The following is a 26712-nucleotide window of genomic DNA, read 5'->3' as shown; positions in this document are numbered from 1 at the left end:
GAATAAACTTAACTAAGGAAGTAAAAGGCCTATATTCGTAAAACTAAAGAACACTGAAGAAAGAAATTAAAGAAGTACAAACAAATGGAAACATATACTGTGTTCATGGATTGGAAGAATCAACATCATTAAAATGTCTATACTACCCAAAGCAATCTATAGATTCAACACAATCCCTATTAAAATACCAATGATATATTTCACAGATTTAGAACAAATATTTCAAAAATTTATGTGGAACTGTAAATGACCCTGAATAGCTATAGCAATTTTAAGAAAGAAGAACAAAGTAGAAGGGAATCACAATGCCTAATATCAAACTATCTACAAAGACCATTGTAATCAAAACAGTCTGTTATTGGCATAAAAACAAACACATAGATCAGTGGGACAGAATAGAGAGCTGAGAAATAAACCCATGTCTCCATGGTCAATCGATATTTGACAAAAAGGAAGAAGCATAAAATGGAGTAAAAATAACCTCTTCAATGAATGGTGCTGGGTGTCTTGAATGGTACATGCCAAAAAAACAAAACAAAACAAAATGAAACTAGACCACCAACTTCCACCATACAGCAGAATAAACCCAAAATGCATAAAGGACTTAAATATAAGCCACAACACTATGAAAGTCCTAGAGGAAAACATAGGCAGTAAAATTTCATATATGCCACACAGCAATATTTTTGCCAATACATCCTCTAGGGCAAGAGAAATGAAGGAAGAAATAAACAAATTGGATTGTATCAAATTAAAAAGCTTTTGCACAGCTAAAGAAAACATTACCAAAATGAAAAGGGAAGCAACTATATGGGAAAACATATTTGCCAACGATACCTTGGACAAGGGTGTGATCTTCAAAATATGTAAAGAAATCATATGACTCAACACCAGGAAAACAAAAAATCCAATAAAAAATGGGCAAAGGACCTGAACAGACACTTCTCCAAGGAGGACATACAGAGGTCCACAAGCATATGCAGGATGCCCAACAAATTAACAAACAAGTGCTGATGAGGATGTGGAGAAAAGAGAACCTTAGTACGCTGTTGATGGGAATGCAGACTGGTTCAGCCACTGTGGAAAACATATGGAATTTTGTCAAAAACTAAAAATGGGACTGCCTTTTGATCCAATGATTCCACCCCTGGGATTATACCCTAAGAGCCCTGAAACACCAATTCAAAATAACCTATGCACCTCAATGTTCATAGCAGTGCTATTTATAATAGCCAAGTGCTAGAAACAGCTTAAATGCCCATCAGTAAATGAGTGAGTCAAAAAACTGTGGAACATTTACACAGTGGAATACTATGTAGCAGAAAGAAAGAACTCCAACCTTTCATGACAGCATGGATGAAACTGGAGAGCATTATGATAAGTGAAGTAAGCCAAGAGGTTAAAGACAAATACAATATATTCTCACCTATAATAGGAACCTAATGAACAAAACAAACAAATGAACAACATAGAACCAGAGGCATGGAAACAAGGAACAAACTGACAGGGACCAGAGGGGAGGGCATTGGGGAATAAGGAAGGAAAGAAGGGGAAAGGTCTAGTTAAAGAACAAGTATAAATGACCCATGGACATGGACAACAGGGTGGGGATGGATTGTGGGAGAGGTGAGTGGCAGAGGGGAGTGGAAGGGACAGGGGAGAGCTGGGAGGGAAATTGGGACAACTGTAATAGAAAAACTATTAAAAAATAAATAATTAATTGATAAGCTATTCTATTTTAATTAAAAACTTCTGTTTTTACAGGACATATTCAGGAGAATGAGAAGACTAAAGAAAATAACTTTTGCAAAATGCATATGTGATATAGGACTATTATGTAATATATAAAGAACTCTTAGTGATAAGTATATGAAAACACAATTTAAAAAAAGCCAAAGACCCAAAAAGACATTTCACCAAAAAAGAAATACAGGTGGCAAATAAGGATCTGTGTAAACAACAACCTACCACTGTACATCTATTAGAATGGCCAAAATTCAAAAGACTTACAACACCAAATGTTGGTAAGGATATAGAATAACAGGAACTCTCATTAATTTCTGGTGGGAATCTAAAATATTACAGCCACTTTGAAAGACTGTTCAGCAGTTCCTTATAAACCTAAACATACTCTTTTTTAACTTTATTTTTATTGTTTACTCTATTACAGTCATCCCAATTTTTCCTCTTTTGCTCAAATTTACCCAGCCCTTTCTTCTGTTCTCTCAGGCCATCACCACACTATTGTCTTTTTCTATGTGTTATACATGTACAAGGTCTGTCCAGAAGGTATCCAGCCATGTAATAGAAACATATAGACATTTATTGAAGAAGATACAATTTAAAAGAAACATTGTACATAGGACAATGACACCTCAGTCTCCTTCAAAGTAGGCACCTTGGGACCTCACACAGTTCTCCTAATCACCATCAGCTGCTGTTGGGAACTGCCCTGCCTGGTTTCAGAAGCTGTAATCCCCCATGGCTAAGGCTGAGTAAAGAAATTTGGGACCATAAGCCACTTAGAAGACAAAGCTTCTCTTCCTTGTATGGGTACCACCTCTGCCCCCTTTCTCTTCACCCTGCTTGGCTCCAGGCAGATGACTGGTTAGCCAATGATGGGTAAGATTCCTCAAAAGAGGGATGACCTAAGACAGGCACAATCTTGAAGGGGCCCTTCAGGGAAGGACTTGGGGGGTGCTATAGAAAAAGAGGGTGATGGACTCTCGCCCCTGGGCTTTGACATAGCCTGAGTCCTCATTCTGTCTGCAAGAAATCTTCTAATCTCTTGGTTGTCTTACTTCCCCTGCCTGACTTAAGCCTGAAACAATGCCTTACACCTAAAACAATGCTGGAAGTGGGTGCAGCCCTGTGCTGGAAAGGGCGGGTTCCCTAGGGCCATCAGGCCTAAGAAAGAATGCATAAAATCCTATGAAACATACTTGGCTAATACCCTCAATTTAAACAATGAAGGTCCAAGCAGGAAGTGAGTTTGTTCCCCAAAGTTTTATGGCCCTTTAACTATCTGACCCTGACTTAGAATAAGCCCTCAGAGTTCTTTGAATGTTATCTATTGTTTAGTCATTTCTGCCTGACAATGATTGATGAGCTTTATGTATACACCCTGTATTCCTATGCAAATTGAACCCAATAAAAGCTTGTCAAGGCAAGCATTGAGGCACTTTCCTCTCGAGAGAGTGGCTGAGGTGCTCCAAGGTGATCTCCCCTTGAGAGAGAAGCTGCACCATCCCTTTTCCTCCATGTGAATTTGTCTCATCTCATCCATAATGCCACGGACTCCAGGAGCCGGGATCTACATCAAGCTGCCCTGTCATATGTTCCTGAATCTCCTAGACAGCCTGAAATCTCTTCCCTTTCAAAGATGATTTTAGTTTTAGGAAAAGTCAGAAGTTGCAGGGCACCCAATCTGGGCTGTGAGGGGCTGAGTTACCTGGGTGATTTGATGTTTCTCCAAAAACCTCTACACAAGACATGATGTGTGAGCAAGCATGTTGTGATGAAGCTGCCAATCACCATTTGCCCATAGCCATGGCCTTGTCAATGATGTTTCATATTTTATTATTATTATATTTGTTGTAGTGATCTGTACTCCATGATATTTAATGTTGTTATTGGAATTATTTGGGGTGTTATTATTATTATTAGAGCCTGAAGATATAACTTTGTGCAATCTCATGATGAAAGTTCAAAATATGAGGAGATGCTTTGTTATGGATGAACAGAGAATGTGGTCTTTTGAAAGAAAATCTAATACTGGTGAAAATGCTATGAAGACTGTTGAAATGACAACAAAGCTTTTAGAATATTACATGAACTTACTTGATAAAGCAGTGGCAAGGTTTGAGAAGATTGACTCCGAAACTGAACAAGGATGTTCAGCTGCCTGTGGCAGTAAAATCCAAGTTCATGAGACGGGTGCTGTTGCAAAAGGAAAGAGATTTTTATTCAGGTGCTGAGACATGGAAGATTTGTGGATTCCTGTCTCAAAAACCATCTCTTCTGCCTCCTAAAGCCAGCAGTTCTTATATGGATAGGGAGAGAAGGGCCTTCTTTCTCTGTCCAATCATCCTGCTAGCTTTGGCCTGCCCGAGCCCTACCCATTCATTCCTCTGGCTATTGGCACACTCAGTGCAAGCACTTCTCCCTGAACCATCTGATCAATGGGGAGACTCCCCAGAGTTCTCTGTCTACAATAACAACTCCAATTTTGAAAGGAGTTCTACTGTAGGTAAAATGCTATTAAATAGCATCATATGCTATAGAGAAATTTTTCATAAAAGGAAGAGTCAGTCAGTGCAGCAAACTCATGGTTGTCTTAAGAAATTTCCACATCCACCTCAACTTTCAGCAGTCACCACACTATTCAGTCAGCTGTGATCAACATCAAGGCAACACCCTCCCTCAATCAGCAACTTAACATCAAGGCAAGACTTGATAACAACTGGCTGAAAGTTCAGAAGTTCAGAAGAAGATAAACAACAAAGCATTTTAAATTAAGGTATGTACATTTTTAATAGAAATAATGCTATTTCACATTTAATAAACTGTAGGATAGTATAAACATATTTCTATATATGCTAGGAAACCAAAAATGACTTTATTGTGATCTTCTGGAACTGAACCTGCAATATCTCTGAGGTATGCCTATACATATGTGGAGAATTGTAGAATGTACAATAGCAAGAGTAAAGACTTACTCTTAACCCTAATGTACAGTATAGACTTTGGGTAATAATGAAATGTCAATGTAAGTTGGTTGATTTTGACATATGTGTTACCCTAGTGAAAGTTGATAGTATGGAAGGTTGTCTAGGGGGGAGTGGACATGGGGTATGTGAGAAACTTCATACCTTCTCCTCAATTTTTCTGTGAGCTTAAAACTAAAGTCTATTAAAAAAACTAATGTCTATTAGAAAATTAAACTGGTACTCACCTCCTCCCACAGCCACATCAAAATTACAACTAAACTACAGAACAACTGACATTCAGAACCACTCAAAATCTGACTGAATGTAAGTCCTACGATTAGAGAATTAATTAAAAAGCCTCATCAAAACTGATAGAAGAGGTGGAAACAAGAAACAGGCTGGTCCCTCACCCACATGTAGCAGATGAACATCAGGAGGGATGTCTCAGCTACGGAGGTCCTCTTTCAGAAGCAGGGTTCCAGCTCCACACCAGGCCACCCAGCCCAGGGTTCTAGTGCCAGAAATAGAATTCCCCATTAATTCTGGCTGTAAAAACCAGCAGGGATTGAGGCTGAGGGAGATGGAGGATTCTGGAATCCAAGGCAGTTCCTCTTAAAGGCCCCACCCATGAACTTACTCAAACCTGTCCTCTGTGAGTTTCAGTGCTGGAGCAGCAGCTCAACAGTCACTAGAGACCTATGGGAGATACTGAACTGTCTGGCATTAGTGAAAGAGCTAGGAACAGCTTTCTTCCAGAGAGTAGTGTTGGCAGAGGCCATTATTCCTTTAATGAGCCTTCCCTCCACAGAGCCAGCAGGTCTCCATCAACCTGGCTTACACTATTTGTCCCACACTGGTGATTCCCCAAGGCCCTACTGCACCTAACTTTCAAGCCCACCCAAGCTGTTTCAAGTAGTTTTTCTATATGGATGGCATTACTTGGCTTATGCTTTAGGGTTTCCTAAAATCTCTCAAACAAGCAGCATCCAACCTCAGCATGCTCCATACCTCTCTCTAAGTGGCCCCAGGCTTGGCACAAACAACAGCCAGCCTCAGTTTGCAGCTGGGTCTCACCTGGGCACCTGTAAGCCAATCAAAAGTAGAAGCCATCTGCAGATTAATTTGTAGCTTATGCAAAGTGGCCCTGGGCAGGACACAGGTGGCAGATGACTTTGGCCTATACCTCCTGAGGGGCCCCAGAGATATAGGGGATATTTACAATGCACCCAGTAAATATCCTCAGACCATATTGAAACATCACCACCCAACTACCTCCACAATTGACACACTCAAGGGGTAGACTCAGCAGGCACCAGAGCCTGCAGAAGTAAGTCCTGCTCTATTGGGTGGACCCCTGCACAGCTGACCCTCCAGGTGATTGGAGGTCAGTGGTTGGTGGTTACAACCAGTCCTTGAAGCTCATTGGTCTGGGGTTAAACCCCTTCTGTTGATGTGCCAGCCCCAGTGAAGGTTCAAAGACAAAAGGAGGGTATACACAGCCCACACAGTGAGCACACCTTGAGTGCCCAACTTGAATTATCAAGGAAGCTGTGCCATGGACCTGATAGGACACCTACTATATTAGGCAACGTTATCAAGCCTGGAAGATGTAGCAGCTCTACATAACACATAGAAGAAAACAGAGGGAGGCTGCCAAAATGAGGAGACAAAGAAACATATCCCAAATAAAAGAACAGAACAAAACTCCTGAAAAAGAACTAAACAATATGGAGACAAGCAATCTACTAGAAGCAGACTTCAAAACACTGGTTATAAGGATGCTTGATGAATATAGTGAGAACCTCAACAGCATAAAAAAGGACCAGTCAGAAATGAAGGATACACTAACTGAAATGAAAAATACTTTACAGGGAATCAATAGTAGAACAGATGAAGCCAAGAATCAAATCAGTGATTTGGAATATAAGGAAGAAAACAAACAAACAAAACAAACAAACACAAACAATAAGAACAAAGAGAAGAAAAAAGAATTTTTAAAAAATGAGGATAGTGTAAGGAGCCTCTGGAACAAGTTAAAGTATACTAATATTCACATCACGAGGATACCAGAAGTAGAGAGAGAGCAAGAAGTTGAAAACATAGGTGAAAAAAATGGAAAAATTTCCTAACCTGATAAAGGAAGTAGACATACAAGTTCAGGAAGCACAGAGTGTCCCAAACAAGTTGTACCCAAACATGTCACACCAAGACACATCATAATCAAAATGCCAAAGGTTAAAGACAAAGAGAGAATCTTAAAAGCAGCAAGAGAAAAGCATTTAGATACCTAAAATGGAGCTCCCATAAGACTGCCAATGACTTCTCAACAGAAACTTTGCAGGCAAGAAGGGTGTGGCAAGAAATATTCAGAGTGGTGAAAAGAAAGGACTTACAACCTAGATTACTCTATCCAGCAAAGCTATTATTTAGAATTGAAGGACAGATAAAAATCTTCTCTGACAAGTAAAAGTTAAAGGAGTTCATCACCACCAAACCAGTATTACATAAAATGTTAAAGGGTCTTCTTTAAGAAGAAGAAAAATAATAAAAAATATAAACAATAAAATGACAACAAATACATATCTACCACAACTGAATCTAAAAAACCAGATAGACGAACAAGCAGAACAGAAACAGAGGAAACAAACAAAAAAACAAAATTAAACATTTGCAGAACTGAATGCTCCCCTATGAAACCTTCAGTCATCTGAAATACAGTTTGAAACCCACCAAGTGAAACATTCTTTAATTTCATAACTAATAACGACATCATCAGGTATCCCAATAGAGTCAACATAGTTTGAGCACATATCTCTTGAGGGCTTTAGTAAATCTTTATAAATATCTTCTTTGTTACTTTCTGCCCCTTATGAGCCCAATATTGTCTTTAAATATTTTTACACTTAAGGAAAGAAATATACAGAGATCAGTGAGTTTCTCCAAGTCACAAAGAAAATAGAAAAATTAATAAATAGGAAATAGGAAAGACAGTCTCAATCTAGGGCTCTTGTATGCCAAAGTGGCACTCATTTATTCTGGTCTCTTATTCTGCGGGGCTGGGTAGGACATAAGGACACCAAATATGAGAAAAATAGATTAAATACACCAAACCCATCTGTGCTTTTAAAGGACTTTGCTTTGTGAACTTTCCAAAAAGCTGCCTGGTGGCAAAAACTCTCCTGTGCAGACAGCTGGTGCTGCCCAGTAGGGTCTGCTCTGCCCCTTGGGTAAACTAACACAGTAAATGCTGAAGAGGCCGTTGAAAGAGGTCCTCACACTTCCTGTTCTCTATTCAGGCATCCACACATGTTTTCTGAGTGGATACTGTAAAGATACTGTTCTGGAAGCACTGGAAATATAGGAGTGGATAAGACAGAGAAGGTCATGAGGTAAAAGAAATAGCAAATGCAAAGAAAGGCCTGAATGTGTGTGAAGTGCAGAAAATCCTTGTAGTTGAACCCTAGTGAATTTGGGAGAAGGCTGTGTAGGAGAGGTGGCCAGAAGGAAGAGGAATCTGAAGTATCTGGGAGTGCCAGCAGCATGGCAGAGATCAACCTAGTTTGTGTTTTATACCATCCAAACATGTTTTCTAATGATCTTCCATAAGGCTTCCTCATATTCATGCCTGTGTGTTGACCTCAAGGTGAATGGAGACCTTCTGGTTAGAGGGGGAGGAGGCCTCCTGTGGTTTTATGGCCTGTAGGGAAAGTTATTAGATTAGAAAAAGGGGGAAGAAGAGAGAGACAATTGAGCTCTGTTTCCTGAGCCACAGAGCTGGCACCAGGCTCTGCTGAAGGAAGTACAAAACAGAGCCTTGTTTCCTAAGTGGCACTGCCCACGAAGGCCTCTTCTCGGAAAAGAGTTCTGGGGAAAGCAGTCAGGTTCATTTTTACCATGTTCAATATGCATGTGTGCTTTAGAAGTGGGAGGCATTTTGTAGAGCTTTTTTTTCTAGCTGCCTCTTTTATAGTTTTCCAATTAAGGATTTTGGCATCTACTTTCTGAGAGAATTGTGTTCCAACTTTTATGATCCAACAAAACTGAAGTTCCATGGTCCCCCACACACTGTGATTCCTCACTCCTGCTCAGGCCTTTTCTACTGTAGCTAACTTATATTTCTTCTTTTCAGCCTCAGTCGATTTCATCAGAAAAATTTTTTGGATCCACCTCAAGCTGACATCAGTTGAGGTTTTGTTTTGTTTTGTTTTTTTAACTCTCATAGAGGTTTTTGTGTAAGAAAATAATAATTATCATAGCCAGTGTTATCATAGTTCTAAATTAAATACCTTGCTTTTCTTTAAACTTTTAAATGCAGTTGCAAAACTCTAGTGCTTTAAGAATTTTTAGATTGAAATTAAGCACACTTTTTACTTGTTAACTGTTAAGTTAGCTTATACATTTCACAAACAAAATGTGCATAGTTCTTTAGATAGTATACATAAAATTAATTACTTTATATTTTAAATAAATATAATTCAATAAATGAATGCATAAATTCAATAATTCAATGTTCTTATACACATAAATACATTTTACAGACCTGGTAATTTACATTCCTATCAATATTTCCACCTACAATTCACATTTCATATAATGAATTTCCTCTAGAACCTTAAGTCCCTAAGAAAGAAGACATACAAATGCCATAAGCCAAACCATTTTAAACACACAAACAACTATAATAAAGCTAATAATAAAACTTATAAATTTATATATGGTTCTCTTAAGCATTTTAACAATATGAAATCTAGCCTTGGCTGGTGTGGTTCAGTGGATCGAACACTGGCCTGCAAACAGGAATGTTGCAGAATTGATTCCTGGTCAGTGCACATGCCTGGGTTGAGGGTCATGTTTCCATTTGGGGATGTGTGAGAGGCAATAATAGATCAGTGTTTCTTTCGCACTTCTTTCTTTCTCTTTCCCTCTCCCTTCCCTTCTCTCTAAAAATAAATAAATTAAATCTTAAAAAAAACACTTTAAACCTGTTAAAGGTGAGATCATATGGTATTTATTTTTCACCACCTGGTTTATTTCACTTAGCATAATGCTTTCCAGTTCCATCCATGCTGTCATAAAGGGTAGGAGCTCCTTTCTTTCTGCTGCATAGAATTCCATTGTGTAAATGTACCATAGTTTTTTGATCCATTCATTTACTGATGGGCACCTAGGTTGCGTCCAACACTTGGCTATTGTAAATTGTGCTGCTATGAACATTGGGGCACATAGGTTCTTTTGAATTGGTGTTTCAGAGTTCTCATAAATTTAGTAAATCAGATTATCTTAACTATTAAAAACTAACTGCAAACATAAATGGGTAAAAGCCCCTTTGTCTACTATGTTAGTCATTTTTAAACATCTTTAATACAAAGCTTATATAAAGCAGTAAAACCATTATATTTGCATAAAATAAATATATGCAAAAACAATAATATCATTTATTTTTTTCTTCATTTATATGTCTATTTTTGTGTACGAACTCAGGTCTGCAAAGTCTTTGACTTAACTAAGTAGAACAGAATCATCATTTCAGGCCCACCACAGTAGCTGAGATTGTACAGAGTCCTCACTCAGAGATTTGATACAAGTGCTGTGGACTTGGGGCTACTGGTCACTGGTTAAGGAATTAAAGCCTGGAAGATGTAAACCAATACACAACACATCTCAAGAAGATTTAACTCAGGTTTATAGGGTAAGTCCCTTTTCAAGGTTTCTGCTATGTCAATGGAGAACCCATTGGCATACCAGTTTAGTATGTATAAGTCCTCACCCTTTCTCCAGTTTCACCTTACTCAAACTTTATCATATATACTAACAACATTATATCACTTGATTTGGGTAGGTGAAGCTGTAACACACCCAGATTTTAATCTCTTTGCTTCTGGATTGGAAAAACTAGGTGTTGTGCAAGACTACAGATTTCATTCCTTTAGCAACCACCATCATTTAAGCTAGATAAAGCAGGAAATAAGACATAAATCAAGTAAGTCTAGTGAAACCATGTGCCTTAGGTTCCTAGAACTGCTGTAACCAAGTACCACAAAATGAGTTGCTTATTGTCTCACAGTTCTGGAGGCTAGAAGTCTGAAATTAAGGTGTCACAGGACCATGTTCTCTCTGACACCTGTAGGGAACATTCCTCCCTTGCCTCTTTTTAGCTTCTGTTGGTTTGCTTGTAATCTTTAGGATTCCATGACTTGTAGATAAATCACTCCAATCTTCATACTTCACATGGAGTTTTCCCTGTGTATATCCTTTCACATGGCATTCTTTTAATGAGGACACCAGTCTTACCGGATTAGAGGTCTAGCCTACTCCAGCATGACCCCATCATAGCTTAACTAATTATATCTGCATTGACCTTATCTCTAAATAAGTTCACATTCCAAAGAATCAAAGGTGAGGGCTTCATTGTATTTTTTGGGGAAGGACACAATTCAATCTCTAACACCATGGTAGAATCAATGAACTGTAGATCCTGGTCATATTCAGTAGACTTCCTCAACATGGCACTACTGACAGTTTGGACTGTATAAGTCTTTGCTCTGGGGCTGTCTCGTGCATTATGGGATGTTAGGCAGCACTCCTGGCCTCTACCTTCTAGATTCTACAAGCATTCTCTTAGCATCCAGTGATTACAGCAATAAATGTCTCCAGACATTTCCAAGTATCTCCTGGAAGCAGGGGAGGTGGGGGTTGGGGTATATGTGTTAAAATTGTCCTTAGTTGAGAACAACAGAAAAAGGATAAATAAAACCACAGATAAATAATAACTAGAGTTGGAGTATTTGAGGAAGTAAACAGGAGGTTGTCTTAGGGCACTGGCAAGTGTGAAAATGAAGTCATGAAGGATAAGCAATTTCTATATTAACAAATCTTAGGATATAAGCATAGAAGTGAGTGCTTAAGGTAAGGTGAAGGCTAGGTTACTAGAGGGAAAGAGGTCAGGAAATTGAAACAATCATTGATATATATACTCTTATAACCAATAATGAGAACTGAAGTAGTTTAGGAGACAGTGACAGTTAACCAGAAACTAAAATCTTCAAGGAATAAAGGAAAAAGACCTAAGGGAGGTAGATGACTAAAAGAAAGAGCACGGATTCATAAATTAATGTTTTGTGATTCAAAGGAGGGGCTTTTCATGGAATCATAAAGGAAAGTGGCCTAGAAGTGGCAATGAGAGGAAAAAAAGACACCTCCCAATGTCATAACCTGAGCCAGTGATCCAAAGAAAGAAAAACCACTGCAACGGTCTGCTGCAATGGACCGTTGCCGCAACGGAACACTGTTCTCAAGGGGAGCCAGGTTCAGTTGGTATAGAGAAGAAAGGGAATCTTCAGAAAAAGTCGTTGAGGACAGAGGGCCATCTGCTGATCATTGGTTATGAGTTCTAAGGAGCAGAGTTGAAGAATTTCAAGAGCTGGGGGTTGGTGGGAGGTAGAGTCAGGAAAGAGGATTCACAGGGCCTCATAAAGATTAGTGTCTGGAGGAATGAGTGCTTGCCTAGGGGTCCACCCTGAGCTTCTTGCAGTGACTGATGTAAAAAGGATTAAGACATGTTGGGTTATGTTGACAAAGATGGTACATTTGAGAGTCATGGGGAGAGAAGTCTTACCAAGAGCATTCAAAACTTTGGAACTCTCTCGTAGTCTCCCATGATGGATTTTTCAGGGTCATTTCTCACAAGACCTTGAATGACAGCTCTTCCTTGAGGGAAGCTTCTGCTTCTCAGGGCAATAGTTTCTGTCAGTAAGACGGAGAAAAAAGAACTAGGGCTTTGGAATCTGGCTCACCTGGGCCTGTACCCCAGCTCTGATTCTAAGAAAGAGGTGTGACTTCTTTTTCAATACAGGCTACCTTGTGTTTCTCTGTCAACAGTAGCTCCTCAGAAAGTGATTGTGTCTACATAATCATTTAGCTATAGGAAGATCTCAGCACATTATCTGAAATTTTCCCAGGGGAAAGGATACCTGTGCTGGTCAAAAAATTACATATGTATTTAAACTTTTAACAAAAAATTTAGCAAAATACATGCTTAAATGTCAACTGAATTTTGCAGATATTAATAACTCAGTTTTATGTTCTATTTTAATATTGTTGCACTTTCATAAGACTCACGGGGAGAAATAGATCTTATATTACTTATGACTTAGAGGACATACTCATGAGCAGTTAATGAATTAATAGTTGCCTTTATCCCATGTTATGCACTCTAGTAATGTCCCTTTCCTCCCACTGTTTCAAATAGAAACAATTTTAAGTTTCTTTATGATCCCAAATTTGAAGCGACTTTAATCTATTTCATAAATATTTATTGAGAACCTTTTATGTGCCTGCTGGGAATACCAGAAAGATTAAGATATAGAGTGTTGTCTGGCCACTGAGTAAAACAAATGAATTGTTATATTAAGCACCAAATTACAAATATGTAAAAGTACAATAGGGTCTTAGCCTGGAAAAACTATGAACAATTCTAAAAAGGAGAGAACACTGAAACTGTGCCTTGAAGGAAAAGTAGGATTTATTAAGATAGAGAAAATGTGTCATAAAGATGTGTATGCTGCTCCAAATGATTGCTTCTTTAGTGGAGCCTTGTTACAGAGTTTTGGGTTATATAAGTAGTACTTTACTACTGTTCCAAGTCTTTGAATTTTAGAGAAATGGTTTGTTTATGTAGAATTATCTCCCTATTGGCTGCCTAACAGTAGTCTCAGAAGCAATCCTCCAAAGGAAATTACAGGAGAAAATAGACTTGGATAAAGAAATTACAAACTAGAAAACTTCTGGAAGTACAGTAATTTCTTATAATTTGGAACATATCTGCTGAAGATATGTCCCAAAACCCCCAGTGGATGCCTGAAATGGTGGGCAGCATATATATATATATATATATATATATATATATATATATATATATATCTCCACACAGGATGTGTGTGTGTGTGTGAATGTATGAATGTATACATACTCCTTTACATACATGTCTATGGTAAAGTTTAATTTATAAATCAGGCACAGTAAGAGATAGAAACAATAACTACTAATAATATAGAACAAATCTAAAAATATACTGTAATATAAGTTTTGTTGTAAGAGAAACTAAAAAAAATCCCATACTGTTGCTACAAAAATAATCAGTTACCGGGGAATAAATTTAACCAAGGAGGTAAAAGTTCTATACTCAGAAAACTACAGAACACTGATGAAAAAAAAGTGAGGAAGATGCAAATAAATGGAAGCATGTACTGTCTTCATGGATTACAATAATTAACATCATTAAAATGTCCATACTACCCAAAGCAATCTATAGATTCAACACAATTCCCATGAAAATACCAATGATATGTTTCACAGATCTAGAACAAATACTACAAAAATTTATAAGGAACCAAAAAAGACCCCAAATAGCCTCAGCAATCTTGAGAAAGAAGAACTTTCTGTCTCAGGTTTGATATCACAATCCTGATATCAAACTATATATTATAAAACCACTGTAATCAAAACATCCTGGTACTGAAATAAGAATAGGCATATAGATCAGTGGTACAGAACCCAGAACCCAGAAGTAAACCCATGTTTTTATGGTCAATTGATATTTGGCAAAGGTGGCAAGAGCATACAATGAATAAAGGCAGTCTCTTCAATAAATGGTGTTGGGAGAACTGGATGGGTACATGTAAAAAATGAAACTAGACCACCAACTCACTATACAAAAGAATAAACTCAAAATGGATAAAAGACTTAAATGTAAGTCATAAAACCTTAAAAATCCTAGAAGAAAACAGGCAGCATAATCTCAGATATCACACATAATTGCACATAGCAATATTTTTGCAGATATATCTCCTGGACAGAGGTTTCCAAAATTTTGGCACTGGGGACCAGTTTCCTGGAACATGGTGGGGAGGGGCAGGTAGGAAAAGTTCAGGTGAGCTTCACTAGCTCTTCTGCTCTGGATCATTGTGGGGAGACAGGAGGCAGAGTTCAGGCATCAGGCCAACTTTGCTCAGGGCTGGTTCCTAATGGGCCATGGACCAGTACCAGTCCACAGCCCAGGGGTTGGGGACCCCTGTCCTAGGACAATGGAAACAAATGAGAAAATAAACAAATGGTACTACATCAAGTTAAAAAGCTTCTGCACAGCTAAAGAAACCATCATCAAAATGAAAAGGGAACCCATATATGAAAGAACATCTGATTAGGGTTTAATTTCCAAAATATACAAAGAACTAATTATAAGTCAACACCAGGAAGACAAACATTCCAATTAAAAAATGGGCAAAGGACTGAATAGACAGTTCTCCAAGGAGGACATGCAAAAGGCCCATAGACACATGAAAAAAAGCTCAATATCATTAATCATCAGGGAGATGCAAATTAATACCACAATGAGATATCACCTCACATCTATCAGAATGGCTACCATCAATAAGTCAACAAGTATCGGGGAGGATTTGGAGTGAATGGAACCCTAGTGCATTGCTAGTGAGAATGCAAACAGGTGCAGCCACTGTGGAAAAAAGTATGGAGTATCCTCAAAAAATTAGAAATGGAACTCCTTTTTGACACAGCAATTCCACTTCTGGGAACATGAGGGAGGATTCCCCCCCCCCCCCAAATGAAAATTATCTATAAAAAAATTTTGTATTTATTCTTACATGTTTAAACTTCAGACCTCTTCAAAGTATTCTCCATTTGATGCAATACACCTATTGAAACATTTTTCCCACTGTTCAAAACAGTTTTTGAACTCAACAATTTGGATGTCTTTTAGTGCTTTTGCCACTTTTTGTTTCATCTCTTCCACATCAGCAAAGTTTTTCCCTTTGAAGACTTTTTCCATCCAGGAAAACAAACAAAAAAAGTTTCTCGAGGTAAGATCAGGTGAATAGGAAGGGTGGGGCATGAGGGTCATGCAGTTTTTAGTCAAAAACTACTGAACACTCAGTGCAGTATGGGTGGATATGTTTGTAAATCACCCATCATGAAATGGGCAAACATACTGAGTCTTCAAAAAAAATTCACTGAAGCAGAATGCAGCCTTTCACAATACTGCCAGCTAGTACACTGATACAGATAGGTTTCCAGAACTCTCATTGAGAGGGGGACCCTGTACTACAATGTTCTGGCCCTGCAGAAGATAATTAAAGTTTTAGGGGTTATGTTTTAAGAATCCTAAAACACTACAAAAAATATATGCACCTCTATATTCATAGCAACATTATTTATAATAGACAAGATCTGGAAACCGCCTAAGTGCCTATCGATAGATAAGTGAATGAAAAAAGCTGTGGTGCATCTACGCAATGGAATCTTACACAGCAGCACAACAGGAGGAACTGTTACCTTTAGCAACAGTATGGATGGACCTGGAGAGCATTATGCTAAGTGAAATAAGCCAGTCAGTGAAAGACAAATACCATGTGATCTCACTGATATGTAGAATCTAGTGAACTAAATAAACTAACAAAATAGAAGCAGAAGCATAGATACATGGAACGGACTGACAGCTGTCTGAGGGGAGGCCTGTGAGACTGGATGAAGATGGTGAAGGGATTTGCCAAAGAACATATATACATGACCCATGGGGACTGGCTGAGGGAGGGGTGGGAGTGGGGCTAAGTAGAGGTGAACAAAGGGATAAAAAGTAGGGTCAACTGTAATAGCATAAATAATAAAATAAAAAATAAATGAATAAAATTTATGTTGCATTATTAAGTTAAGTAAGGGTCACTTGAACCCAGGCACTGTGATACCACAATAGTCAATCTGATTTAAAAAAAAAAAACAGACAGCTACAAAGAGATTAATGAGTGGCAATGTATACAGCAGAGACACTGGACAAAGGGATGATTCACATCCTGGGCAGAATGAAGCTGGCTGGTGAGAGATTTCATGACGCTATTCAGAACAGCGTGCAATTTAAAACTTGCAAGCTGTTGATTTCTGGAATTTTCCACTTAATATTTTTGGACCATGGTTTGATGGCAAGTAACTGAAACCAGGGAAGAGAAACCACAGATAAAGGGAGACTACTGTGTCTCCATAGGATATGCCAAGAGAATCACATACTGAGCTGGTGAGACCTTATCTCTCTGCCAGGGGACAGTCCTGGGGCCACAGAGAATATTAAAACTCTCCACAACCAAGATTCTTGCAGTTTGCTGGGGAGAAGGACAGAGAAATTATAGAGGAAAATGGGCAGTAGTGAGTGGAGCCAGAAGATGAGGACATTTAGCCTAGGGAAGGGTGGGGTGGAACTCAGGGGAAGCTTCCTGGGGGAGTCAGGCACGTGAGCTCTAGATGTATGTTAATTTTGATCAGAAGTGGGAAATACAAGCTCCATAAGGGGGTCAAGCAGGTAGCCAACATGAGCGAAGCCATCTGAGTATAAGATAAGACGGGGTGGGCTCTGTGGCAAAACAAGAGTCATGGCAAATCTAAAAAAAGCAGTGTATTTGTGCATGAGAAGACCTTTTACATAAGAATATCTAATATTTTTTAACTAAGGCTATTTACTTTTTTAGATTTTAATATTTTCTTATTTTGTTAAAATACTTTGTAGGCCAAAGAAAACACATCTGCTAAAAGATGAGGAGATATATGACCAATATTTGATCTCTGCTTAGCTAATACACCTTTTCCAGAATTCTATATGTTTAAAAAGCAAATCTTATTGGAAGTAACTATAACACCTTATTGTGAGTTAATAAGTCAGGTCACTTTCTCCTTAACCACAGCAAAGGAATTAGTGTTTTCTAAGTCTCTCTTATGGGCTAAGTACCAGGGAAAAACCTTTCTGCATCTTAGAAAAAAAACAAAGGTTTTATAATAGGATAAAGTCTCTGGAGTCTTTGAATAAATGTAGAGGAAGAAGAAACAGAGTCAGAGACTCCAGAAGAAGTACTCTCCTTTTTTTGTGCTTTTACCTCCTTGACAGAGCTGGGGAAAGGGTGATTCTTTAGCAAGGGTTTGCCCTGACTATTATCTTGGGTCAATAATAAATTAGTATTCTTTTTCTTTTTCTTTTTTTTTTTTTAATTTAGAAACTATTGTTATCTCACAAACATGGTTTCTGGTCATGAGTCTCCAAGATCCCTATCTCCCTCTAAATGTGGATTATAAAGGGAAGGATGTAATAGGAGCAGGAGGTTAGGTTAAGGGATGAAGAAACGGAAAGGCTGGGAAGGAGGGCACTACAGAGCATGTGGGCAGGCTTTCCCATTTAGAAGAAGCCCAGTGGAGACCCAAGGGAAGGTCAAGTACAGTACTTTCCTTTCTCTCTCCCTCTTCCCTTTCTTATCTGCCTTCTCTCCCTCTCTTTTTTAGTTTAGAGGTGTTTTGTTTTGTTTTGTTTTGTTTTGTTTTTATTTCAAGTGAGATGACCAACTGGATGCACCAGGATTTGGAGAGAATAGAGGCAATGAAGTGTTACTACCACTGTGTAGTAAGTAATCTTCCAGGAACTTCTGACACATGGGCAAAAATGTGTACATTTCACCAGAACCAAGGCACCAAGGAAAACCTTATGAAAAGTTCAGAGAGACAAAGCACATGTGGGTGCTGCCTGTCTTTGTTGACACATCCTTTAAAAACATTCTGCCAGTAATCTTTGTTAATATTACTCAGACCATAAACTCTGACTTCTAGTTGTAATAAAAGACCTGAAGGGTTTCCTGGGCACAAAATGAGTATTCAAAAGGTTAAAAAGGAAGGGAATCTTTACTACAAATCCCTTGTAAGTAAATGCTGTCATTTCCATCCTATGTCCCTTGAGAGAATCAGATGAACCAATTGGAAGAGAGAAGCAGTACATCCTCATGGAAAATGACTGTCTCACTAGTTACACCATAATAACTAGGAGATTTGATTTTCTTCTCCAAATACAATACTATCCTTGGCTTTACTAGCCACCAAGTACCTGCAACCCCTGTCAGTGAGGAAGCCCCAAAACATAGATATTAGAAAATATTCCTAGCTCTAGGGGTCTAATACTTAGAAGCAAAAAATGGAACCATCATTAAGGGTGGGTATACAGTATGGGAGGGAAGAAACATTGCTTTAGCACCAATGCCACCACAGGGCTGACCACTGAAATGGGTGTTGCAGAGTATGTACAGCATCTGCTTCTTCAAAAGGAGTCACATTGTCTTTTCAACATCTCCAGCAATCAAGTGCTTTTTGGTTATGTCTTATGATTTCTTTTGCAATGAAATTTCCTCAGGAACTTACAAGCCTTCTGTGGTACCTTCTTCCAGTGATTTGTGTGTCCGGTAAACACCCAATATTCTTTTCTAGATATAGTTTTCCAGCCTGCCTTACTTCTTTCCTTCTCCACCACCATTCCTCATCATTTCTTTCTCAACTTAATAGCAGCTAATTTGAAGGTTATTAGACAAGAGCAAGAGGATATTGATTGCATTCTTTTATTTTTTCTCAAGTAACCCAAGGCTGGAAAAAGCTAAGATACATATCTGATGAAGAACTATTATCCAAAATGTACAAATAATGCTTACAAATAAACAACAAAAAACCCCAAACAATTTGATTGAAAAATGGGAAAAATGGACCAAAGACCTTAACAGACATCTCACCAAAAGAAGATATACAGATTACACATAGCATATAAAAAGATGTTCCACATCAAAGAGGTACCACTGCACACCTATCTGAATCACAACAGGAATGCTTATTTATTTTTGGTTGAAACACAAAATGATACAGCCACTTTGGAAGACAGTGTGGTGGATTCCTACCAGATTCACATGCTTTTACCATATGATCCAGCATTCACAGTCCTTGATATTAACCCAAATGAACTAAAAGTTTACATCAAAACTTACAGAAATGTTTATAGTAGCTTTATTTGTAATTGTCTAAACTTGGAAGCAACCACGACGTCCTTGGTGAATGGATAATTAAACTGTGGTCCATCAGATAATAAAATGCCATGCAGTACCACCCCTGCACCAAATAACTATGAATACATGGAGAAAACTTAAATGCATTTTACTAAGTGAAAGAAGGCAATCTGAAAAGACCACATACTATATGATCCCAATTATATGACATTCTGTAAAAGACAAAACTGTAGAGGCTGTAAAGGAAGATCGAGTTGGTGGGGGATGTTAGAGATGAGATCACACAGAAAAAAGCACAAAATGAGAAAATGAGAGATTTTATATCCAAACTTTAAGAACTGCAAAATTTATATGTTAGGTACAGGAGGATGGGCTGGAAAGATAAGAGAAAAATTGAGAGCATGTAGGGTCATAGATAATAATGGGAGAGAGTTTCAAGAAAGAGAAGCCCTTGTTAAGTACTCCTACCTGTGGCTTCCTAAAAGCCATCTAATTGGACAGATAAACTAATTGGACCCAAAGTATTAATTCTTTACCTTCTCAAAGGCAAGGGAAATTATTTAACTGACTTTATGGTCAATTACAATTATGCATGTTTTGAGTCCCCAGGTAGGCTAATGGCTTGAATAAAGAGGCTACAATAACATTAAGAAGGTCTCTTCTTTATTTGCCCGTAGGAAATTAGTCCCTCTGTAAGAGTAGAAGGCATCAGATTAATCAGCTTCAGGGAGATGGCTGCACAGATATGAAGCTCTGCCAGGTATTCCTGACCTATTTTCCAGGCAAGGTCAACATTGGCTTCTTCCTGTCCTGGGAACTATTCTTCCTGTTTTGGCCTAACTGTGTTATTCTTAACCCAACCAAAAACAATTAACAATAATGTAAGGAAAATCTAGGGATTCCTGACAAGTAATTCCAGAAAACTATAGTCAAAAATATGTAAATTTTTGGAAAATAGAAGCATAAAAACTCTTAAAAGATACCCACTTCAATGCAATGAACTTTCCCGCCCAACCATTCAACAACTGAACTACTTACTCCAACTGTCAAAGGCCAGTGATTTCATAGCTCAGCCCTTCACACTCTTGAGCATTTCCAATGATTACAAAATTCACTCTTTTACTTTCTCCTTATTGGTTCTGGTTCTGTTCTCTAAATTTCTGTATTCTTTTCCTAGGGCTACCATAACAAGCTACCATCAATTTTCTGGCTTAAAGCAACATAAATTTATTTTTTTCACCATTCTGGAGGCTAGAAGCCCACAGGGCTACACTCTCTTTCTCTGGAGTCTCTTTGTCAATCTGTTCTCTGCCTTTTCTAGCTTTTGGTGGCTACAGGCTTTCTTTGGCGTGTTGCCACATCACTCCAAACGCTGCTTCCATGGTCCCACTGACTTCTCCTTTTCTCTATGCATGTCTTACAAACACACTTTTCACTGGATGTAGGGCATGCTGAGATAATTCAAGATGATCTCTTCTTATGGTCCTTAAATTACATCTTTGCATACCTATTTTCCAAATAAGATCACATTCTCAGGTTCTACAAATAAGGATGTGGAGCTTATTACCTTAAAAAAGAATAAAATAATCTATTTAAGAACACCAAAGGCTGGGTTTTAAGTGTTTCTTCCTGGAGAAATTCTCCAAAAGATTCTGCCAATTTATAACTGAAAATACTACTTAGTCTTCCCTAGTCTTCAGGATTTTTGTTGCACTTGTTATCCTTGTAGGATTTTTTGTTATGGTTGTAAAATAGAATAATGGTATGCTTTTATAGGGTTGTGGTGAATATCAAATGACAAACTGTATGAACAGCCATCAGCATTATGCCCGGTAAAAGTGCAAAGCACTCAATAAATATTAGCTTTTTTTATTATCATTATTTTATAGTACTTTGAAATTTTCAATGTATAACCACTAACTTACCTGATTTAATCCTCATAATCTCACAGTTGGCTAGGCATTACATCAGGAGATCCAGACTTGTCAAGAGTTGTCTAATATTTCCACAGTATTAGTTTAAGCATTAACATTTATTTGCCCTTCCTCTTCCCCATAGTGACTTAAAGCAGTTTTAAGATATGTATATTAAAAATGTAGTAAATTAGAAAAATAGGAAGCAAGTAAAAGCTGAGTGCTCATATCAACAAAATGGTAAATTCAGTTCCACAAATTGTGTGTCATATTTGGCTCTTGCAAAATGTTAACTGTGTTTTCTGGATGCTGGGATATTAGGTTAATTTTCTCTCTTTCCCCCATTTTTGCTTTTCTGTATCCACTTTAAACGAAGAGCAGGGGCACCCTAGTTGTAGAGAATGACAGTGGTACTCCCAGAAGGTGTGAAGTAAATATCACTTCTACTTTGCCATCTGCAACTGTGTACTCTTTGATAAAGCACTGGAGGTAGAGAGCGCCATCCCATCTGGTAAAGGAAACTGTTGCAAAGCTCTCTGCTATGTATCCTGATCATGGTGATTTTCTTTGAATCCCAAAGTATATCCTGTCTGACTACTTTACTACTATGACCTTTGTCAAAAGTGGTTGTATAATCATTTTAACACCTGAGTTTTGATGAAAGATTGAGCACAGAGCATTTGCCATTATGTTTTTATTGATAAAGGTCATGAGTAATCGAATTCAAGGTTGTTGACTGAGGAAAATTTTTGTTTGGAAACCAGGTGAAAAAACGTGGCAATGATACTAAATATAAATAGATTGTGAAAATAGAGATTACGGTGTTCTTACTTAGATGAAAGGCCACCCTCAGGCAGTCAGTCAGTAAGAAAGTTGGAACCTTGTTCTTTTTTTAAGCTTGGGATTATGAGGTTTTTCAAACATATGCAAAAGTGGAAAGAAGAGTATAATGAACCTCAGTTTCAATAGTGATAAATATATAAACAGTCTTCTTCCCTATCATCCATATCCAAGACATCATATCATTACATTGTAATTATGTATAATCAAAGTATAAATTGAATGATAATAGATTCATTTCTAAACTTTATTTCCCATTTATGACATTATTTTATGAATGTTCACAAGTTTGGTTTTTTTTAAATATACACAGATAAGTTTATTTTGTCTATCATTAAGTGTTAAATTTCTCCAGAAAAAGAATTTGATTAGCGTCTCCCTGTGCAACTATCTCTCAGGACCCAGCACAGTGGAGTGGCTAAAACAGTCCTTGCTAAAAGCTACTCACTGCTGTTCTGACAGCCATTAACACAATAGGCAGAAACACATGTAGAAAACAGTAAAAAGAAATTAAATGTTACTAACAACTATATGATCAGAAAATTACATGCTTAATTGGTAAAAAATCCAATTATCGCAAACTTCATTTAATAGCATCACCACCTTTATTCCATCTCTCTGTTCAATAAGCCGAGCCAAACATGAGTGCCCCGCTTATGAAGTCACTTGCTTTCTTTCTTTTTAACTTTCTGACACTATTGACATATTTTCTCCAATATGTTTAGCTTTTGATGAGAGTGAATAGAAATTCATTCAAGTCTGGCTTTATACGTGTTAGCTTCACGAGTAGTTGTTGGTGTTTTTGTTCTTGTTGTTAACCTGATGTATCTGGGAAATTTCCCCTCCTTACTCAAGAATGTGTTTCTCTCTCACACACCCACATCAAGATACCAGCAAAAAATAGCTTTGCTGAAAACAATAAAAATTATTCTAGTCAAAGAAAAGAATTTAAGCATAAGATCAGAACTATCCATATTGTCTACCAAACCAGATGTTTGCCTGTTCACTGCCAAAGATGCTGGAGGTATGTCAAAAACCAGTGATGGAAATTGTTTCGAATGTCATACAGAGGAAAGCCGTCCAGGAAAAGTTTTGGTTCCAGTAAGTGCTGAGGTCCTGAAACTATATTTAAACGTAGAAAATGTCTTTTCTCTGCTGAGTCAGTACCCCTAACCAGTTTTGTCAGGCCACAAAAGGGTCTGTGTGGCTACATTGGGAATTTCTGCCCTCTGGTTCTCTCATCTATTACAGTAAAGGAGCGAGGCTGGTGTGATATCAGTGAGTCGCTTGACATGTCTAGGCCTCGGTTTCCCCATCTTTGAAATCTCTCCTAACTCTGACTTTTTATGATTTTTACACAGTCTTTTCCATGGAAACTCACGTGATGCCACACTGTTGGAAGTTCCAGCTTGCCCAGGGGCATTAATGCCAGTCAACTCCGGAGACCTAGGTCTCCAACTGTAGCTAACCTTTGTTTATACAGGATAGTGGCTTCTGATGACACTTTGGGGATAAAACCCAGTCAAATCAAATGCAAGTTAATAGGCCTGAAGTTCCCACAAGGAATGCAGCCTCTGTTTCCAAGGGATTTGTAAGTTAAAATTAGCTGTAGGCAAAGTAGAGAGAAGCATTTCCTTTACCCACGGAATTCTAACCATGTCTGGGCAGCTGCAGAACCGACTTGGATTTGTAGAAATTCACTGGGACAAATGAAAAAGGGGAATAAAATCCTAGGATATTCTTAGGCTGTTTTCACAAACACTGGTCTAGTCCAGTCCTGTCCCTGCAACAGAATCAACGTGCTTTCATCAGGTTGCTCACTGTCACTAAAATTTTAGTGTTTCCTGATATCTCTTATTTAAGAGTCATTTGGCCTATTAATAAATACATGACTTAAGAGCAAGTAAAGCCATCACCAGCCTTATTTTTACATGAGATGTTTAGAATACTGTCTTGGATTTTTAAGAAGGGAAATCAACACATGTATACACTAAGGAAATTACTACATGCAGACTAAACACAAGATACAGAATCATGAAATATTTGAAGTGCACCATCTGGGCAGCTGGGCTTCAGTGCCTTTCTGCTGTTGGACTAGAAAGTACAAGCTACTTCCAGAAAAACATCTCCTTTTCTGAGTTCCAACTCTTGGAGTTGAATTTTCCATGATCCAAACTGATGTAATTTTAGTTACATGTATCAAAATATCTGTTGAGTTCCCTGGAACCTTTTAAGTTCTGGCAAGATTTTTCTATCATGACATATTATCAGATCTGGTAAAACAAGACAACTCTAAGGAGAGAATTCTAAGGACTATCAATTTTGGCATCCCCTTAAATGTTTTGGAGGGCTCTCTGCCATCTCCAATGGCAGGTTGTGGCTGTTAATACTCCAGAGCAAGACGGCAAAATTGTATTCAGAAAACTAAATGCTCAATAGCAAGACAGTTAACTTTTGTGTTTTACTCTTTTGCCTTATCCTCAGCACAAGGAAAGGCCAAACCATTCTGGATGGTGTGGTAGGGTACCTGCTTCTGTTGAAGCAGATCCCAGCAATGTTTTTTTCTCTGCTAAGCCACAGGGCAGCTCCCACTGCCAGCACTGTTACCTCCACTTCAACCCCACATCCATTCTGGACAAGGGTGGGGCTGACTTTGGGGGTGAGAAGGAATTGGAAGGCAACTAAGAACTTGTGTTCTATGCAATTTCAGTGGGGGATTTGGTTATATAAACTTGCACTTGAGCTTTACAGCCACTCAGTAAAACAGACTTGATGCACAGGAAATTTATAATTGAGGAAATGCAAATTCAGAGAGATTAAGTGACTGATCACACATTACTGAATGTCAGTAATGGAACGTAAGCCCCCTTTTTGGGTCTGAATTTGTTGTACTTTTCTAGACCTCAAGACCAACAATTTCTAAAAGTCCTTTTCCTCCTCTGCAATACAATCTCACTCTCCCATGGTCAGGGAAGAGGTTCCAAAGCAAAGGTGTTTGAACTACTCCTCCCTCCCATAATGTATTAGCATAAAATTAATTTGTTCAAGAAATATGTATCTACTGCTTGTACTACGTGCTCGGAAAAAGCAAGCAAGCAAGCGAACAGATTAAAAAAAAACCCTCTGCCCTGATGAAGCTTACAATCTAACAGAAGGAGACAGATAAAATAAACGTGTAAAGTATATTTCATGGTATAATGGTGATGAATGCAGTGGAGGAAAATGAAGCAGGAGAAATAGAAAGTGCTGGGGATGAAGCTTGTGTGCTAACAATAACAAAAAAAAAAGCACCCACTCTGCCTCCCTTTGGTGTTCAGCCCCAGGCCCACAAATCGTCAATACAAGACCTGGGAGGAGTTAAGTCCCCCGCTGTGGAGAAACTTTACCTCGCTGACCTTATGAAGGCATGTGAGGTTCTCAAGTATAGACATTCTGATTGGGGTTTATGCATTAAAGTAACAAGATTTACTTTGTTTGGTATGTAGAACGGACCAAGTTCAAGATGTAAAGATTGAGAAATTCCAGTCAACTGATGAAACTAATGGTAGCCAAGGAATCCTGCAGTGTTGTCATGGAAACAGAATGAATAGTTGGAAATGAAGACTTTGCCAAGTCCTCAGTAGATACCTTTTGAATTTGAGAAAATGTTGGCACAAAAAATACCTTATGTAACTAAGTGATTTGGTCAGAAGCTGAAAAATAATTTTTTGTACTTTGTTTTTTAATATTTACTTTAGAGAGCTAGGAATGTAAATACTATCAGTTAGACAGCCTTTATTTATTTTTGTAAATTGAACAAAAAATGTGGCTATCTTGGAAACTTTCTCCAGGTTATTGAATGTTGGGAAAAATATATAATTACTGTATTTGCCGTGTACATTGTGCAGCCATGTTTTTGGCCCAGATTTTCAGGAACAAAATCTTTTTTAATTTTTTCACTTAATTTTTATTTATTTATATTTAGATACTTATTTTTGTATTATAAAGGAATTTTAGCATTTATTCTTCAACATATTATGGTACAAGAAATTTTATGTAACAAATAATTACAAAGCACAAGAACAGATACAAGGTATTTCAGGTACCACCCACGTATAATGCACATCCTTATTTTTCCCTCCAAAATTTGGACAAGAAAGTACAAATTATATATGGTAAAATATGGTTTTCTTCTGGTAAGTTTGTATCAATAATTTGAAAATGAGATATCAAGAAAAGCCTATTCTTTAGTTTATTCACCTTTGAAAGAAGTTAAATGTAACTATTTTTCTGGATTGACAGATTTCTTTTGGGGCATAAACTTTGTGTAGTTGATGCACAATACAAATACAGAATATGGTAACTGGAATGAGCTGTGCACAGTAGTATACCTGATTGTGTGCAGTGGTG

The 26712-nt window shown here is 37.9% G+C and overlaps 1 pseudogene; it reads left to right on the top strand.

Annotated features, from left to right (window-relative positions):
* Positions 1-23338: 23338 nt before the first annotated feature.
* LOC114488765 lies at positions 23339-26026 on the top strand (annotated as a pseudogene).
* Positions 26027-26712: the final 686 nt, after the last annotated feature.

The sequence above is a fragment of the Phyllostomus discolor genome, chromosome 2, assembly GCF_004126475.2.
Source record: "Phyllostomus discolor isolate MPI-MPIP mPhyDis1 chromosome 2, mPhyDis1.pri.v3, whole genome shotgun sequence".
In the NCBI taxonomy this organism is placed as follows: Eukaryota; Metazoa; Chordata; class Mammalia; order Chiroptera; family Phyllostomidae; genus Phyllostomus; species Phyllostomus discolor.
Note: the sequence above shows the minus strand (reverse complement) of the source record. Positions and strands in the feature narration are given on the sequence as shown.